Here is a 21,425-nt window from a genome sequence, read left to right as displayed (position 1 = left end):
TGGGATGAGATCTCTGCCACCTGGCAGTTGAACTCAAATCATGTCATCCAAATTCAGCAAACAAAAATAAACTTATTGACAAAGTATCAAGGCATTTTTTATAAGAGAAACATGTTATAATTGTATCCAGATTGTGACTTTGATTTGAGGAAAAAGAAGTTACCTATTGATATAATCAGACTGAAGCCCTGAGTGACAAGAAAATAAATAAAATTTATTCTTTAATTGTTCCTTTAATGTAGTAATGTTGCAGTGGATGTTTTTAAAAAAAATGTTTCTATCAATGTAAATCGTTTTAATTCAATTGCCAATATTCAGTTTACTGTTCTCTCAGAAGAAGTGGTAAAAGAGAGATGAACTTATAGTTCAACTAATGCAGAAAAAGTGGGACCACAATGATATGCAATATGTGATATAATATGATCTCATGTTAAGATGTCTTTAAAGGGACAATTCAGCCCCAGATAAAAAAAAAAAGAAATATATATATATATATATATATATATATATATATATATATATATATATATATATATATATACATATATATATATATATATATATTCATCCGCCCTCTAGGCCACTAGGTAGGTTGGTGTGAGTTTTGGAGATGTCGTTCATAGAAATGTCTGCCCTATCTTGAATAAATTAAATTCGGGTTGTGGTGATAAAATTGCCAAAAAACAAAGCAAAATCATTTGAAAAACTCAAAATCAGTGTCTCCATCCAGAAATCATCATTCACAGACCTTGTTGTGAGCAGTTTCACGTACAAACTATTTTCTTTCTGCTGAATTACACCCGCTAACAGTATGAGACGAGATACTTGTGACAGTGTGGAATGTAAACATTAATGGCATCTTCCTTGACTGAGCTGGAACATTGGGACCACTAAGCTAGTTAGTGCAGTGATACAACTGGTGGATGTAGTTCAGTAGAAAAAAAAATAGTTCCCAAAAGAAACTGCATACAACAAGGTCTGGGGATTATCTTGAGTATCCACATCATGATTTTTGGAAAGAGACGTTTTTTTGTGTGCTTTGAGCACAACAAGCGAGGGGAAGAATCTCCACAACTCTGACACTCACACAAATGTGTTTTACAATGGATCACTAAGGTTTGAAGCTCATTCACTCTCTAAGATCAGGTTTTCAGCAGAGCAGTGCAGACTTTATGTAAGTATTTATATGCAGAGTGCAAAGTTTAGTATTTTTCAAAAAAAAAAAAAAGCGACATATCATTCTAATCTGAATGAATAAATATTTGTGTTTGTTCCAGCTGTACAGTGATCACTGACTGAAAGTGAAGTACCTTGACTGGTTCATGAACCACACAGTTCACATGATGTTGTGACACCAGCAGAGGAAGCATCTCGTTCCCACCCATCTGTCCTGTTCCCAGTGCGCACAGCACAGCTTTCTGCACCCCCAGAATGTATCCAGCAGCCTGTCAGATGTCAAAGCACACACATCTTTTCCTGTTTTGACTTTTCCTGTCTCCGCTCTTTCCTGTTGAGCACTGCTCAACCGCTGTGTGTGTTTGTCTAAAACGCCTGGATGTGGGATGTTACATTTGCAGGAGTTGTCAGGTGTCGCCTGGAGATAGAAACAGGTGGGATTGTTATTGATTTTCTCCGAGAGCTGGTGCATGTGCATAAAAGATTTAGAGAGAAAGAGAAAAAAGTAGAATGGCCAGATGTGTTCATTGCAGCTCATTGGAGCAGAAGCTCTCGTCATGGAGTTAATCAGTTTCTCTGAGGCTGCCTCTATAACCTCCAACCCTGTCGAGCTGCACAGAGGCCGTCTTTCATTCTCTCCAACTCACCAAGACTTTTGTCTTCTCCAGTTTCATACCACATTTGCTTTGCAGCGGCTAAACGCAGCCACTTTTTCAACTGCTTTTTCTTCTCAAATTGATTTCTATTCTTTTTGAGCTCACCTTTATTTTTCTAGTGCAGGTTCTAGTGCATTTTTCTTTGGTTAATTAAGACATGCAGCTAGGGATGGAAATTGAGGGACTGGTTCCAGTTGACAACCAGTTCCAAATTCGCAAGTACATCAGAATCATATGCCTCTGACCTTATCATTTCCCTTTATGGATGCTGGCATGTTTTTCTGAGAGTTGTGCATTGCATAACAGTCATGTCAAACTCATGTGTCGATGCTGCTGTCTAGGAGTGATGGTGGAGAGGAAGACACGGTTGGCTTCATTTCACAAAGGAAGATGACAACAGAGCCAGTTGTAATGTCTGTAAAATTATCATTTCGAGTGACGGTGGAAGCATCAGTAACATGCCGAAACATTTTACAGTAACACAATATGGATCACAAAAATGTGACAGCTACTACGGAAAGAGCGAGAAATGAATCAGGAATGACCTAATAATAAATAATGAAGTGTTATTGAGTCATTACTGACACACTGTGATTCAAGGACCATATAGAAGATAATGATGAATTCACTAGAGAGCAGACTGGAAGATCCTGATATTAACAGATCATTAGATAAGGATCATTTCATAAATATAAATACTGACCACTTTCTTCATGAGTCATTCCTGATTAACTATGAAACAGCTGCTGACTCATTAATTACCAATTATTTAATCACTGGTTACTCTTTTTTGCCCTCCTCAAGTAAAATGGTACATGATACTGAGTAGTTACTAAGTAGTCTCTTATCATGAAGTATTGAGGAATCACAGTTACTCAGGAATCGCTCATTAATGCTTCATTGGTTTTCAGGCCTTTCTACACAAAATGGGCTTAAATTCCAGGAATACCATGCATTTGACACTCTAGTGGCAAGTTCCTCTGCCTCCCAACTGAGCAGCCTGTCTGTTATCAAAGAACAATATCGTATGTTATCATAGCATTAGCACCACACAGACAGGCTCATTCTTTGACTAAGGAAGTCAAAATGAAAAAGAGTGTTGTACAAATATTCTGATAGATGATGATAGACAGACTGTTGCTACAGCTAGCTCTCAGACTATAGTGAGCTCGATCCTCCCGTCAGCTCTTAACCAGCAAAATCCTGTCATACACTGGCAAGAGAAAATAAATCAGTTGTATTGATGCTTAAGTCCTGTGTAAGTGCACTGTTTTTCCACACAGAAAATTTATCAGGAAACTGTGACTTTTAGGGTAGTTTTGACAGGAGCCAGTGCACACTACTTATTTATGAAGCACACACACTGTTAGGTATACACACAACAATATATAGAACTCATAGCAGGTTTTGCCCCTGAACTAGCCATCATGTCATCTCATCACATGATCAAATAGAGACTTAACATTTGTTAACATCACTTCCTATTTTTAATGAGTGCTGTTCTTATTATGGCGAGGGGGTAGGTTGGTTTCATGGGTTAACAACCTCCCCTATTGACACCACCAGTAGTGGTGGTGTCAATAGGGGAGAATCTATGTCTATGCAGTATATGGTGTCCCATAGACTCACATGCAAAAGTGAAGGAACCTCACCAAGGGTGCCTAACCTCTCACAAAATAATTAAAATAAGTATCCCACTTGGCTTAACAACAGTACAAACTCAGCTGGACTCAGTAAGGTAACCTATGACAAAATAATAGGCAACAGGGAAAACCAATCCACAAAGCAATAGTTAAACAACACACAACAATGGGCAACTAAACTAAGAATAGTGGGCAAAACAAAGAAAGTCATACACAGTGGGCAAAACACTAAACTAAAGGTGAGCTAAAAAGAGGGCAAAGTAGCAGTGGTAAAAGGGGCATGAGAACCTGAAAGACGGGAAACCAAAATTAGCCAACACTTTGATGTGGTAACCTACTTACCACCTCAGGTGTGAGGCTCTAATGGCTATAGGTGGGCAGGAGGGTAGTCAAACTACGTACTTAGTCAGCCAACACATTACACTTGCTAAAGCAAAACCATAGGAAGCGTAATACAAGTTAAATTGCGCATGAAAGGTGTTTTTTGGTACATATCTGGTGCAAACAAACAAGAGCAGCCACAGCAAGGACAGGGCATGAGGCAGGATAGGGGAGAACAAAGGCCTGCAGGTGCCTTATATTGCCTGGCCCTGATTAGGAGGTTGACCAAGGGAGGAGTCAGTCCAGGACTGCATTCACCCTGCACACCTGTTCTCCATTATAGTGCTTTAATTAATTACATGTGATTACATACATACAAGAGACATATTACCCAGCAATCATCATCATTGTAAATCTGTATATGTCAAAAATACTAAAGAAAATAAGATATTATTCATTTAATTGATAAGTTTTCTAGAACGTATTGATAGGTTTTATATTTTATGTACAGTACAATTAGCATATAATTTAGTTCTAGATTGCTATTGATTATTGTTCTATAAAAAATAAAATCATAATGGAGATGGTTTTGCCTTTATATAGCAAATGGTGCCATTTTTAATTCAGTGTGACTCTTTCTTTGAACACAGGCATATTCTCAAGATTACAGGCCCTTTAACACACTAAATAATGGCCAGTCCTTTTTTTTTTCTTTTTGATCAAGGTCTTTTTTTATTTTCTAATGTATAAGGAAAAAAACAAACTATTTGAATACAGAACAGTTAAACAAGTTCCTAGCTTGTCAGTTCTAATCCCTACTCTCAACAAATTTGATTCTTGGAAACCTGGAGATCCGCTTTCTTGTTACTGGCAGCTTGTGTTTGTATCTGTGGATTTGCTGATGTGAAACAGAAAACTTCTGAATGCCTCCATTCTCGCTTCTAATTTATTAATTCCTGGCTAAAACCCTCTGGATGAAATGTTTCCATTGAAAAGACTCAGCATCAAAGTCTTTCGGCCGCCTCTCCAGGATATAGAGAGCTAGTTAGCAGAAGCCTCCATAGTAGCAGCAGCAGTGTGAAGGCATGCGTGCGTGTGAGTGTGTGTGTGTACAGTTTGTGTGAATTGATTCAGCATTGCTGGCAGTGCAGTGAGGTTCTGTGATGAATCACTGTAATTTGCGCAGCCTGCAGTGGAGGCGATGCCACGGACTATTAAAGACAGCAGCCCTGCATTGATTACCATAGCAGGTAATTGCTTGGTGAAGATAAAATCGGCGCTAATCCTGGGGTGTTGTCAGGTTTTTGAAACAAGAAAAACTTTTGATCTTCCCAGCGGGTATGTAAACGCCTGGCCATGCCAAAGGAGATAAGCTGAAGTGGACCAAATCAATTCCTGCAGTGGGTTAATTGCTTTTCTGTGCATGTCTAGCACATTTTAAGAGTGAGGGAGGATTGTTTTTATATTGATTCACTGCACAGGGAAGATTTTAATTTCCCCCAAACCTCTCTGGCAGTGCCGACAGTCTGAGGTTAGGAAATCCAATTATCTGGGCTCGGCCCAAAACTCAACTGAAACCGCAGGAGAACCATGATATTGAAATGACTGACATGATTCAATGGGCCTTTTGAAATTTTGACTGACGCAAGATAAAGATCAGTAGATCAAGGTCGCATTTATTGAGATAGGTTCAGCGAGGCTTGTATAGAGTGTGTCCTCTGTAAAAGACTTGTGTGAAAAGCCTGAGACATACTGTGAGCCACTTACATGGCAATGAGACATTTAGTGTTGCAGAAGTGTTGCATGTACCAAACAAGAATGCAATTTTATTTTATTTTTATGAGTTTACAATGTTTTGACGCTGGAAGGACTACATGAAAAATGACAACGAATGCAAGCATGCATAATAAGAGTGCTCTGTTTTTTAGGACACTATTTTCCTACAACACAATGTAAAATAGATATAGAAGAGCTGCCCAAAACTGGAAAATGAAATAATATTGGACACCGGCATGATGGCTCGGGCAGCAGCTCAATATCTTTTGTCTGACGCATAAGAAATACTGGGTGTGCAATTTTATCCAGCAAAAGCTCACAAAGCAGAAAAAAAAGCAGTCCTTTAAAAATGCTTTTTATTGATTTGTTTTTAAAATTGAAATTGTAATTTGAGTCACTGAGGTCTGTGGGAGCAAGGTCTGTACAACAAATAGATATTTGTTGTAAATGAGACAAAGAACTGACAAATAGATATTTTAAATTTTAAATACAATATTTCTCTCAATTTAACCCTTTGTCTCTGTTTCATGCCAGTGATTCCATCAGGCATGTCGAATCAACAGTGGAAACAAAATGCTGAAGTAATGACTTGAAATCATGGCTGGATCTGCTCTGTGAGAAACACTGTGGATTCTATGGCAAAAAAAAAGATTTTCAGGTAAGAAAGTAAACTTTTTTAGATTATTTTCTGCCTGGCATTCTTTATAATGTACATACATGAGTTTGACTTAGGGCACATGTCCACATAGAGTTTTCTTTTTTTTTTTTTTTTTTTTTCTGAGTGTCAGTATCTTTTTTCATTTGTTAAAAATGAGGAGAGAGCGTCTCCCTGGTGACCGAGAGTACGCCAGAGAAGAGAGACTCAGCTCATGCCTATGCAGAAACCTGAGGAAAAGACATTTTTAAATGTGTCTGTGTGTTCAGCTCTCAGTACTTTTGTGTCCAAATGCCTTTGTGTAAATCTAAAGTTTAGTTTCTCTTCTGAGTTGCTGTTTTTATTCTGAGGTATCTGCCTTATTTTACTTTCATGTTCATTTTCAGCTGATAGAAGTCGTGTCTGCTGGTGAAAACCCAACACTTTCTGATTTTTCTGCTTCATAATTAGTTTTAAGATAACAAAATATTGAGAGCATCAGAGCAGCATGTGGATAAGCAGCACTAAGCAGACGCTTGACTTAAGGCGAGCCCATATCAAGACACACTTTCAATTCCTACGACGCTGGGCTGACGAGCTGAGTCAAACCGAGAAATGACATCTTCCTGTTGGTTCTCACAGCAAGAAACATGTCAAACAAATAAATATGACTAGATAATAAAAAACAAAGTGGCAATGCTAGACTGTAAAACAATGGTGGTCATTGGGACTTTCAAGATATTTTTAAAAAATCCATGTGTAGTTTTTTTTTTTTTTGCCAGAAAAAGTTGCCAACAACCACTGTTTTACTGATGTTCAAATGAAATGTGTTACAACCATCCCCAGTCTCCCCTACTATGCCAAGGTAGCTTCAGCTCAAGTTCAGGTTTGTTTGTCATTTCCATATACAGCATATGTAGGAATAAAATGTAGTTTTTCACAGCCAAAGGTGCAAACACAAAAATACACCAAAATTTAATATAGATGCAGACATCATAGACACAGTAAAATACAATTAAAAATGTAAATCAGAATTACAAAGGTGTTTGACTGCTGGCATAACATGTGATGTGCTCATCTGTATGTAAATGCAGTGAATAATGTACATCAGTCAACACAATGAGCAGTGCGAACTTACGAGATTAAAGAAATATAAATAATACTGAACAAATGAATTATGAAAACAATAAGAATATGAGTGTAACAGTTACCGTGAATATCAAAATGTTTATTATTTGGCCTTTTCTTTGTATCCATTTGGGTTATTTGATTACACACAACTTCATCTGGAATTTTTATCCATGGGAGCAGAAAATAAACTAAAATACCTGAAGTACTAAGATTAGGTTTTCGACACAGGAGCCCTCTACTAGACAAAGTCACAACAAAGTATAAAAATGCAGAACCCATCTACATTTATACAGTATATTTCCCCAACACATTTACAATAACATTAACAACCAAAAAACAAATAACACACAGTGAACCCAGAGATTTGGGGCCCACTTTGTAGAAAAGTGTACAAAAGATGCTTGAAATGTAGATTTTGTACAACAACAACAACCAGGTAGTCTGCTTTGTGACCGTAATCTGGTACAAACCCTCAAATGTGGATTGTTCTTCTCTGTTTATTATCTGGAGTAAACTCACAGGATTTGTGTGTTTAAATGCAGGCTAAAAAAAGCTAAAAAGCTAAATCTCAAATGCATTTAGAGGTTTACAAGAACACAAAAGCCCTAAATGCAGTTCTGGGAATGTGTGTGGGGTAGCAGGCAGGAATTAGCATTTTGCTCTTTCAGCCCTCCATTAATCCATTAATTCTGCCTTCCATTAATTGGTTGCATTCAGCTGGAGTGTTTCGGTGCGACAGACTCTGATTAAATCTCAATAAGTCCAACACGTTCTGTTAGTGGTGTTTTTTAATTGAATTATGTCTGTACATTGTGGAAGCGGTGGCTGCAGGGGAGAGCGCTCTCTCTGCTCACCTTGATGTGTCGGAGACAGAGACACAGCCACGGGCCATAATAGAGACTTCACAAAACTCTGCGAGAAGAATACAGCAGTGTGATGATCACTTCAAAGCCGTCAGAGGGCCTATACATAATGGATGACACAAGAGCAGTCCGCTCTGAAGTGCATTGTTCATCTCTCCCAATTAATTTAGAGGTAATAATTCCTTAGGCACCTTAATAAGATGAGAGGCTGCCATAGAGAGGCCGCCGCTGCTGCTGCTGCTGCTGCTGCTGCTGGAATTAGAACACACATTGACAAGCAAAACTCAGATCACATGCCAGTCACTCTGTCAATCTTATTTTGTTGCCTCCACTGTGACCATGTATTACATCACATTACATTACATGGATTTAGCTAAAGGGACTTTAGTGCACTGAACCATGTGGATACAGTCAAGGAATCGCAAGACTCATCCAAGTACATCAACTTCATCAAATATGCTGAAATGCTTCAAGTGCTACAGTCAAAAACAATGCAAGATTTTTCTTTATCATGGGCCAAGTTGCAGTCTGAGCAGATGAGTTTTCTGTCTGTGATGGACGATGTGAGTTTCCGGTGTCCTGATGGAGCCTGATGTGGGTGGGGAGCTTGTTCCACCATCCTGGAGCCAGGACAGCGAACAATTACAATTTTGTTGAGCGATGGCCGCGCTGCCCTCATAGCAAGGGAGTCATAAATGAGCTGGCAGTAGCAGAACGTAGCTGACGGGCTGGGGTGTCCGATTTGACAATTTCCGAGACGCAGGATGGGCCTGAAACATAAATATTTGGCAAACCTCCCTGAAGAAAAATGCACTTACTGAAAAGGGTATTTCAATTGAGCTGTACGCTTCCATTAAGTTGGAGGACCTAAAAGAGAGAGATTAAAAAGAAGAATGGTCAAAACTAAAGCAAGCAGAGTCGAGATACCCTAACTTTAGCCCCCGTTTGTCAAGCTCCATAAATACAGGGGTCTACATTTCCCAAAATGCAACTATATAAAACCTTTCACGAGTCCCTTCCTGTCTGGTAAATGCCGACATCTTTCAAACTCCATATCACAAGTTCATAACACAGTCTTTCTACAAAAAAAATCTCAGGTTGAGTCACAAGCACAATCTGAGATAACCACGATGACACCACAATGACATCATCAGGGTTATTTTCTCAGACCTTGAAAAACTCCCCCCAGTCACTAGGACTGACCAATATCACTGCTGGTTGAGGGCAGAGGAAACAAGCTGGAAACACAATATTACATTTTGGAGTTAGAACGGTCAACCTGTTAGCAAAGAGACACAGAGCAACATTAAGCATTCATCATTCACCAGGAAACACTCTGATGAGAGCAGAGTGACTTAATCAAAACAGTGAAGTTGTGCCAGAAGACCAAAACAATGAGCTGAAAGATGTTAAATGCTCCATAGAGCTGAGGGGAACTGCAGAGTCTGGTGATAAACATTGTTACATATACCAGAGGCCACTTGATCCTTTGTTGATATAGAATATTAATTATATCCACTGTAGAATTTTAAAAAAAGCACTTGGTAAAGTCCTTTTTTCCTCAGTAGGAGTTTTTGTTTTTCCATGACATATTTTGAGGTGTGAACTTGTGGTGTAGTGTAGCGAGCGAGCGGCATCACTAATGCATACAGCTCATTCAGATGCAAAGAGAAGAGACACTGACGATGTTCCTGGTTTATTTGGGAACAGCAGGGGACTCAAGTGGGCTGTATTGTTGCCGCAGTGTGTTTGTTTGTTGCTCAGGAGTTTGTGGGGCCTCGTGAGAGACTCACAGACAAGACACACATACACACACACACACACACACACACACACACACAGTGTATGAGAGGGACTGATGATGATGTACAGCCCGGGTGTGTTGAGGAGCCTCCTCAGCACTACGCGATGCCAGGAGAACGCGGTGACTCAGGCTGACACAGCGGGAGCGGAGAGCCAAGGAAACTACTATCAGCTCCCAGTGCGCCACAACTCCTCCTCTGCCAGAAACAGAGCTGCTCTGCGGCTTCTGGAGCCCACTTTTCAAAGGCTCCTGGGCCTCATTGTTAATGGTAATGTTGTTTAATGTTGTTTATCTGCTGCACGAGACCATTAATGTTGAACATTTGCAATTCTGAGTTTTTATTTCATATGCTCGGCGTTCTCTGATAATCTCTTCAATTTCCCACGCTGTGCTAAATAAGTCAAAAAGCACATTTGGTCCTGGCAAAATAATTATTCAATTAAAAATAATAACAAAAGAGACTCAAAATTTTGAATGCTCGCCTCAGGGTGTAGCGATGAAAAAATAAAACAGAGGCTTTACGGTAATGACAGCAACAACAGTCCCTGTAGTGCAAGTCAAAGCGCTTCAAAGTCTCTGACATTTTGATGGGAATTCTTTTCATATATTTTTAATAATGTCAGTGTTGCACACTGGGGATTTTCTTTAGACTATAAGATCAGTATACACTGCAATCACTAAAGCTATAGGCAGTGTTTCTATCCCTCGCTTTTACAGTTGTTTGTCTCTAAAATATTTGGGACGAACTGTCCAAGGCCACATAAAAAATGCATGGATTGTTCTTTTGGTTTGACTTAATGTTCACTCTTAAACCATAACAACTGAACACTATTTGCATATTTTATGATTCTTCTCTTTCATTCTTATTCTTATTTATTCTCGTTCTCTTTAGAACATGGGAATACATAGTTAATGAGGAAAATAATGATTATGGATTCAGGTGTAGCATATAGGTGACAGCACAGCGTTTGACATCATAGATGGATCTTATTGATGAAGATCAGAAGGAAAACATCATCTGAAGTCGTCTTAATGCTGCAAATGAAAACTTCTGATGAGAATTTAGTCCAAAACATCCATTGAAGTTTCTCTTTCAAAATCCTCCTTAGTCTACAACTCTGTTATGTATCTTGCATGATTTCCCTTTTTTTTTTAAATGTACAATGGAGGCGAGTGAAACTGCATAAGGAAAATCTGCTTATTATACACTCGTGAAACAGGATTGTTTGTGTTGTTTGTGCTGAATGACAGATGAGACCCCAGCTAATGAGGGACTTGACGGTGAGGTTTAATGTTCTTAAAAATGTCATTAAAGGTGAAGTCATGTCAAATAGGATTAAGGGCTAATTGGTGTTTAAAAGGCAGCTTCCTCTCTGGATGTTGAGAATCTTTCCCCACGCCAGTACTCTTGTGTTTTAAGTACAATTAACAACCTTAAAGTGGTCGAGCCCAAGTGTCATATCACATCCTTAGACATGTAAAAGGGATAAGTCCAGTTATTTGATGTGGTGTTGTGTGAGGTACCATACATAGTCAGTATGTCAGGTTACAGCAGTGAACATCCGTCATCATCAGCCAGACTCAGGATTCATCTGAGATTTTAGTCACGCCCAGAGACCTGCTAATAAAATAGGAAGTCAGTTTTCATTCATACAGCAGGCCAAGTATTATAATGATCTGAATGGCATCAAAACTAATTTGCCATTATTAAAATTCATTAATCAGATAGTTTGGATGAAGTGAGGTTATATGAGGTACTTATTAATAGTCAGTGTATTAACTACAGTAGATGGCGGTTGGCACGTCGCCATTTTAGAGAAGCAGAAAGGAGCAGCAGCACAGGAGCACATGTACTGCTGTGGAGACGGTCAGCAATAAAAGGTATTTAAACTACTTCAAAAAAGGTCAGCCTAAAAAGTCAATATCAATTTAAGCATACACTGTATGTAGAATATGTTCACCCCTTCATCTTGCTATCAAACAGCCTTTTCTGATGGGAAATTGCTATTATGTCTCTATGGTTTTTGGGATGAGTTGTCCAAGGCCACATAAAAAATACATGGATTCTGTGATTAGTTTGACCATAACACTATTTACATATTTTAGTTTTTTCTCTTTTATTCTTATTCTTATTTATTCTTGTTCTCCTGAGAGCATAGGAATAAGTAGTAAATAAGGAAAAGAATGATTATGGATTCAGCTGCAGTATACGGGTGACAGCACAGTGTATGGAAATCAAATATTGCTCTTTCCAGTACAATCAAACTTCACAGGTGAAGTAATTTTACCTTGTGCAACACAGGAGTTGCTGGTCTACCACTACCTGAAACTATTATGTTTGTTTGTGTTATTGTTTGACTTTGGTGATTCTGAACTATCTTTTTAAAACACCAAAATCACACAATAGCACAAACACTAAGTAATTGGCATAACCAACTGTAGACAAGCAGCTCCTGCATCCTGTGAGGTAAAATGACCGATTTTGCCTCTGGAGTTTGGTTGGTTTGGAGAGAGTGATATTGAGCTTATATACTGGTGGTTTCCTGTCAGACAGTTGTCTGAAGGCAAGGAAGGTTGGTGAAAATATTCCAAATATAGCATAGACTTAAACTACTGAGTTCATGAGGTGAACCTTTTATAAGTGGTTAATGCCCAGTCCACATGTACACAGGTATTTTTGAAAAATGGCATTTTAAAACCAAAACAATCTCTGTCCAGACAAGCATTTTGGCACAGAATCTCGGTTCAACACACCTGACACTGGGCATGCTGCTGTAAACAAGAAGCAGACTGTATTAATGAGGCAGTGAAACATGACTGCTGTTCACACTATCCTCCGGTATAATGCTATTTTTATGTAAACATTGTCAACAGCATCTGTTTTTGTCTCTTTTCCATCATTATGAACTCAATGTCCATTTGTGTTTCTACATATACGTTTTATAACATCCATTTTGTCAATGTACTGTAATGTTCGGGCTATTGAGCGCACCTGAATATAAGCCGAACCAACTAAATTTAAAAAGAAAAGAAAAATTGTACATATATAGGCCGCACTTGTCCACGTTGTAACATGAGATATTTACACAGAAAGATCTTTTTAAATTTTTAATTAAATAAATGCTTTTTTCCGAACAGTGCCTGTAACACTGCAGTAGCACAGCAGTAAAACCACAGTAAAACGGCAGTAATACGGCTGGTTAAAAAAATGCCAAGCTTACGTGCAGCAGCTCTATTTCCTTCTTCGACAGCCAGATCGATTGCCTTTAACTTAAAAGCTGCATCATATGCATTTCTTCGTGTATTTTCCATGACGAGGGTGTGTGCATGATGCGCAAAATGACCGTTCAAAACACAATCAAACTGGCGTCTTCCTCAGCGCATTATCTCTTAAACCTGTCTGTCTCACTCTTGCGCTTCCTGCTAGAGCGCCCCCTGGAGGCTGTTAGTCCGTAAAAATCTATAGATTAGCTGCATCATTGTTTAGGCCGCAGGGTTCAAAGCGCTAATACTAATACAATATCAAAACACATACTCTGAGTTCATTGTTATAGCCAAATACTCATGTTTAAATTGTACTGTTTTAGTTGAGCTATTCTTTAAACAGCACTTGAATTGTATTTCTTTTGCAGCAGAATCACCTTTTCTCTTCAGTGTAGTCATATTATGTTATTATGGAACCAATTTACAATAAATTTGTATCTGGCATCTACAGTAGGTAGAACATCAATGAGTACCTCATACTACATCAAATAATTCGAACTATCCCTTTAAGTGGGTTAAAAGCCAGTGTTGTGTTTTTTTTTAAATAAAAAAATACACTTTGGCCAGTACAGGAGTACTGTGCATCTTGTCTTTACAGACATTTTCAACAAATGTCTTTGTACATCATCTACATCATTACCATCAGCAGAGTTCCTGCTGTTTACAACAATATCAATGAGGCATGCTTCTGTCTCCTACTGTTAGATATACTGTATATTTTTAATACTGCTTCATATTCAAAAACAAAAAAAGAACAAGAGGAGCTCCAGTGGCAGGATGTCTCATTTGTGTGCCACATGGTGCAGCGATATCTCTACAACTCATATATCCCACCGTGTTTCCATTGAGTTTCCATCCTGCTGTTTATAAAACACAGAGCAACAGGACCAGTCGGCGGACGGCACAAAGCAGACACCTCTGATCTCTGATGCTGTAGATTGAACTCATGTCAAGCTGCAGTCTCTGGCTCTCTCCCCTTCACGTTGATGGCAGATGGCCTGTAGGGTGACATGTCAGCAGGGCACTCATTGCTATGCATAAAAATGCAACTATCTGCAAAAGGCAGAAAAACACAGCGCAGTGATTTGCAGCAAGGACAGTATTAAAGTCCAACAAAGCGTCACGGGACGACTGATGAAATGACGTGGGTGAATTTTAATCACTCCAAATGATGAATCTCTGCTGTGTGGTTAGACCATTATTACAAGTTCTTATAAATACATTACCCTCCTGCAGGAGGCTTAGCCTGTTTGATATTTGTTTCTATATTTGGTACGCTATAATTCCCATGCAGAGCTGGAGAGGCTGTTCCAATCACGCAGCAGTCTATGCAAAACAGCAACAAGCCAGTGTGCCTCGCATTCAGACAGGCCATGTCATATTTTCCACGGAGAAAAGTAGTGAGCCAGGCACTTGGCTCGCACATCCGACTATCAGGCCATCTGCCGCGGCATCCCACAAATTCACTCTTTAACGTGACGCCTGGTAATCAAGTCATCTAATGTTTCCATTTACTTCTTGCTACTGCTCATCTCCACATGCCTGCTGCTCGCCTGCCATTACACAGACAGTGCTACCCATGATGCTGCTGTATATCCTCTTACATACCATTAATCATGTTCAGGGTTTGACAAGAATGACAGAGATGGCAGGAGGAGTGAGCATCGAAAACCTCTCCGTGAACACTTATCAAACAGAGGCATATTCATGTAGAGGATTTGAAAGCAAGTAAAGTGACTGAAACACTGGAAAATGGAAATGTGTCTGTGTGCGCGTGTGTGTGTGTGTGTGTGTGGTGGAGGTGCTCTGAAAGCTTTCATTGTGAATCTATGCAAACCCATGACTTAAATCACTGAGAGACACAGAGAGAGAATGGAAGAGAAGTACACTGTATGCAGAGAGAAAAGGGTGCAGAATTAGGAGATTAAAGTAGCTGCAGGATTAGGCCTCAGGTTTTAATGATGGAAATGGAAAAGCTGTGAACACAGTCTGACACATTCTCTCTGGCCCTCCTCTCCTCTTCACTGCCTCTCTGCAGAGCATGTGTCTCCTGCTGATTGCGTGGACGACCTCCGGGGAGAGACAGCTCCACTCTCCATTAAATGGCATATATTTGTTTAAGGAACATTTATGTGCAAGCACATGTTTCCCAAAGCAATGAAGCCGCTCACTCTGGTTAAAAGATAATATGTGGACTGGATTGCACATTTTGCATGGTGTGCAGGTTACATTTTAATAGCTTTTACCCATGGGTACGCACACTCAGACATTTCACATTTGCATTCAAACACTGTAAATAATAGGATTTAGGCAATAGTTTGGTTAAAGCACTTACATGATTTACAGTAATCAGACATCAAGAGTTTACATAATCAGGTTAACGTCTGGAGGGAAGTGTAGTTGCTCACTGGAAACATCTTATTAACACCACTAAATAAGCAACAGAGATTAGATAGGTTTGTTTTATGTTTTTGAATTTATAGAGCACCGTAACATGATCTATGTTGCTTGCAAGCTGCAATCTGAAAGTGTTTTTGCCATCAGCCAAAGAAATTTCCCACCAACCTCAGCAATGCTACTTTTTAAAATAAAGAGAGGCAATGCATTACCTTTGAGGATCATCCATAAAAATCAAATTAGACTGTGCATACTAGTTAATAAAGGACTAGATTAGAGCTGAGTCCAAGAAAATTCCTGACTCACAGGTTGCACAGAAAAACAATTAGTAACTTACCACAGTCATATGGTGAAATTCAAATATAGAGTTGGCATGTTAATGGTATAGTCCACAACAGACAGATGTTGGCCTAATTGTGCTTAGAGCTTTGAAAATGTGACTGCAGATTGGACAACAGGATGTTAGTGACTTAAAAAAAACAGCTGTAGTAACTGGAGTGTTGCATTTATCAGATGTATAAAATGATGAGAGTGCCTGTACATGTACCTTTTGATCATTTGAATAATAATTGTAACAAAAGCAGCTGATTGGGGTCACACTGAACCACTTACTGTATAATGAGGAAACTGCAAGCTGCTACATTTTTACACCATTATGAACTTACGAGTATGTTCGACAGCTTGACTGCCAGCTCCGCATTCCCATTTAAGGCGTAATAATTAGGCCTCAGTTCTCTTATCTCCCCGAAAGCCACATTTCATTAGCGTATACGTACCGCTTGCACACAAAGTTTATCTTTAAGTGTGAAACTCTTCCTGACTGCTGAAATACTAAAATATCCCAAGACCCTCGCTGCAGCGCTGTCTTTTACAAGGATCACTTTCAGCTGAGCTTTAATTGTCAGGAGGGCCGACTGTACTGAAGATAACTCATGCCCCGAAGAAATGAGATGCTAATGTATTGCTGGCCATTCGAAATAAATCTGCAAGGTGCTCTTTCATGCAAATGCAAGGCGCCCTGTGTGTCAGCAAAAAAAGGCAAAAATGGATATATTTGAGGGGAGAAGATGGAAGACTGTGTCCAAGACGGTTGTGGCAAGTTTCCTCTGACATTTTGTTCTTGTTGAAGGCTACTGTGGTCAATGGAGCATTACCTGAAAACAAGGGAGGGATGGCACTGTCAGTCCTTCCTTTTTTTTTTTTTATCACCCTATCCTATTCAGAATACTTAACGGTGTCATCAAGGTATGGAGGTAGTTTGTTGTTGTTTGTTGTTGTTATACAACACAGGATTGCACAGCAAAAAGAAAGCCTCCATGCTACACACGCATACCACATATACAGATAATTAAAAACCAAATTGTATAGAAAAATATTTATAATAAAATAAATTACTTACATGTAGCCTATACACCCAGGAAATAAATCTATAGTGCATTTTTATCCCTGCCAGGTGTAAGGATGGAGGGAATCATGTCATTACTTCTATGTGTCTGAGTGTGTGATCACTGGACCTACAACTACTGTCAGATGCTAGTGGCTTCAGCAGCCCAGTCACATTCATGACTGTATGCTGAAGGATCTCTGTGAGTCACAATTTTTGAAAAGCCTTATAAAAAAAAACAAAAAACTTTTATGCCTTTATGGTTTTCAGATGCTATTTTAATGGGTGACACTTTAAAATTGGACACAGAAAATGATTCAGCTTTAGATCCACCACTGTCACCACAAACTCACAGGAAAAGGACATAATCCAGTTGTCATCCTCGGTGTCTTGGGTACCCATCCCGCGAAAACTTTCGGAAATTACTTTAAAGACAGACACCATGGTTAGCTCTACCCCTGTCCAGTAATAATCACCACAGCTACGATTCGTAGTTTTGATCTCTCAGACTTAAATATTCTGTCAAAGAATGTTTTTCTGTCAGTCCTGTTCCCACCAGACATCTATCTCTTCATTTCAAAGGATAAGTATTCCCTTTGTTGAAGGGCTGAGCCTATCAGCTTCACAGATCTGATACTCATAGTGCATCCATAATCAGTCCAAAGGCCAGCTTCAGAGGGCTGTACCGAAAAAAGACAAAGGGTGAAAGAGAATTGAGAAGTGAACAGATTCTTATAGAGAAGTCCACATGCAAATCAAGGACTTTGGTTTTGGATAGGGATGTCTGTTTTGTCTAACAGGACTCCAACACAGCAGACTGCGCAGCTTCTGCCACAGTAAACAGGAATTTTAAATCAGGAAAGACTTGTTGTTTCAATCCTCTGCATGCATCCTGACTCAGGCGCGCTCTGACGACACTCCTCCGAGCCCGGGAGCCCGGCCAGCACGCTGTCGCTGTCCAAGCCAATGCTGAAAGATGAGAAATATGAGAAAAGGAGCTGATGAGGCAATACTCTCTAATGAGCTGCAAAGTAAAATCTTTTTTATGGATTTCTCAGCAATCAGCAGCCAGTTGGAGACGGCCTGAGTGTTGATGTCAGTGTGAAATGTTTCAGCAAAGATTGACTGCATGGCATAAATTGTCACCATCGTGTAGCTTGTGAGAGGAATAGCCTGCTGTTTAGAGGCTCTTCAGGACTATGACAAACGCTAATCTGCGGTTAATCCTCTACTCTGAGCAAGAGGAAATCTCTATTGCTCCTTAGTGGTTACCAGTGTGCCTGATAAAACTATTCTATTTGTCTGATGTTTAACAAGATAAAACTTCCCTCTCAGCCAACACTTGAGGATTAATGTCTTAACCTCAATACTGACCCTGGACAAACGCACAGCTGGCTAGGGGCAACAGCTGATAGAAAGCTCTGGGATAAAACAACATCGTTAGGACATCTAACCGGAGATGCTGCTGTGGACGGCCACCGGGCTCATTATGATCAAAGGCACAGTAGCAGGATACACTTTGGTTCTCAGGTCAAATTAGACAGACGAGAAAATAAAATGATCAAAACAGACACGATGAGACAACAAAACATCTTCAAGGTTGCAGTCAATGAGCCAGCGCTCTGTCAATCAATGACTGTGGCTGAGGATGTGTGTAATACTTGTTGTTCTCCAGAAACTTCATATGAAGCCAAAATTGAAAAAAAAGAAAGAAAACAGATATTTGATGGTTTCCTCCAGCGGAAACAGGATGCTGGTGAAAACACAAACGGGAAATGATCAAATAGTTTAAAACTACTGTGTCTAGAATCTCGATATGTCACAAAAGTTTGATGTCCAAACTGAAAAAAAAAGAAAAATATTAGGAAAGAGCCACTGTAGCAGATACATTTTGAGTATTATGTTCAGGACTGAATATCCAAAAAAAAGGGCACAGGCACATGTCACTTCTCACTCTGAAGGTGTTTAATTTTCAGTTTTTTATGGGACTCATGATGGATTGTCACTGGTTGTAAAGCTGCGTAAACTGACTGGTAAACCAAGAAGAAACTACTGAATACTAACTAGATGAACTAATTTCATTTTATTAGTTTCATTTAGTTGTTTAATTCAGTCCTAGACTTTCTAGGCAAGAGCTGGAGAAAAGAAATGACAGAACTGTCATGTCTTTCCATTTATAGCCCATTTCACACAGCATGTTCAAGGCAGGATTTTTGTCCCGTTATTCTGCTTCATCATTTTGTATAAAACTTACAAACACAGAACGGGGGGCATTGTTGTTCTGCCTTTAAGCTGGCAGTGGAAGTAGTGACAGAACCGAATCAACGTCTGTGTAAACAGAGATAGCCGCCAGAATGGGGACATGAAGATGATGTTTGGTAAGACCTTATATCAAAGTGCTTGCAATAAAATTAATAGGTAATAAGACAATTATAGCAAAACAGCACAGCGAAGTAATGAGAAAATGAGAGGGTAAAACGAGAGCTGCTGATGCAGGTGCCTCCACACATCTGGTGGGTCGTTGGTGATAATTGAGAGGGATTAGTCTTGTATGAGTCTATGCATTGTTTTTTTGGGAAAAGGTGCTTGGTCATGGAGACATTTAGCTTAGCCTTGCATAAAGACTGGAAGCTGAGAAAATAGCCAGCCCAGCTCTCTCCAAAGTTCAAAAATACACTTGGGACCAGTCCCTCCTTAAGCTCACAGATTAACACAAGTATTATTGTGTGCACAAACAGAAATCATGAAACAACTTTGGAGGGAACTATGTTAAAAATCACTGCACCCAGCTGTTTGCCAAGTACTGTTACTTTATATTTGGATTAAACAAATGACATGTTAGTAGTCAGATTTCCAGGTGCTGGTAGGACGGTATCTGAACTGGACAGAGGCCATCTTACTGTGTCCTCCTGTTTCCAGTTTTTACGTTAAGATAAGCCAGTGGTTCTCAAACTGTGGGGTGTGTCCCCCTGGGGCTGCAGAGGGGTGGTGTGGATGACCAAGGGAAAAATATGGAATGAAACTAAGCTGAATGAGTACGATTAATATGGAGGAAATAAGAAACAATTGTCTGCTGATGCTTGGATTCTTTTTTCATTTCTTGTTGCTGGCATTATTAATGATTGATTAAAAAAAAAAAGCTTTTCAGCTTCTGAAGTGGAGCATGGCAGAAGAAGTTTGAGAACCACTGCTCTAAGCTAAGCTAAACTAAGCTAACTGCTGCCTGGCTCTAGCCCTGTACTTAATGCACAGACGTGAGGGCAATGGTGATCCTTGCATAACTCTGTGGGAAAACGAGGAAGAGCATTTCCCAAAATGTCAGACTATTTGAGTGGATGAATACTATGATGTTGAGAATTAGATCACAAGGTGACTGAGGAGATAAAAGTGATTTTTCATTTTATTATGATGTACTGTATGCCACAGTTAGGACTAGAACCAGGTACTCACACACACACACACACACACACACACACACACACACACCTGGTAATTCGTTAGAGAAGCTGAATGAACATTTTATGCAGAGCAGATAGAGGAACAAATGGCACTGTGCATTGGTTCATGTAGTCATTATTGTCATTATTATTCCACATTCTGGCCGTCTGTAATTACCCACTTCACTTCCCGGTACACCGCATTCTCGTTCTGAATTCTTTCCATTGCTAGCTTGAAGATAATGTAATCACAAAATGAGCCAAACTGCAGAGCTTTTGAATCACAGGCGGAGAAGAGAAGAAAGGCTTTGAAGTCATACGGTTAATATTGATGAGGTGAGATATTTTAGATGATTAGCACCAGAGATTTCACTTCTTTCTTTTATTTTGCATCAGCAAGGTCAAATGCCTAAAAATTCACACTTAGCTTACATTTTCCAGTCGCTTGATCAGTGGACACAGTACAGAGAGCAGGGCAGAAATCTCTAATTAACAACATTACATATATTATCCTTTGAATGAGTGAAAAGAAAAATGATTGTCATGTCTCCAAATAGCTGTGTGAAAAAAGAAGTGTCGCTAATGATCTCTACAGGGACGTTTTCTTCTATGATGATGGGAAAAAACAAATCTCAGTGTTTTAATCATGTATATATGATTGATATATGAGCACAGCATAAACACTACACTTAAAGGGATAGTTTGAATTATCTGAAGTAGGGCTTTATGAGATATTTAGCCATACTGTATTAGCTACAGTAGATGGTGGTCAACAGTTTGGAGAAGCAGAGTGGAGCACCAACATGGAAGCTAAGCAATGAACTGCTTTGGACAGGGTCAGCAACAAATACTATTTTAGCCACTTGAAAACCACCTAAAAAGTTTATCAGTTCAAGAGTACTCTATATTTTCACTGCTTTACTTCAAACTTTGCCATCA

This window comes from Lutjanus erythropterus, chromosome 5, assembly GCF_056507025.1.
Source record: "Lutjanus erythropterus isolate fLutEry1 chromosome 5, fLutEry1.hap2, whole genome shotgun sequence".
In the NCBI taxonomy this organism is placed as follows: Eukaryota; Metazoa; Chordata; class Actinopteri; order Lutjaniformes; family Lutjanidae; genus Lutjanus; species Lutjanus erythropterus.
Note: the sequence above shows the minus strand (reverse complement) of the source record.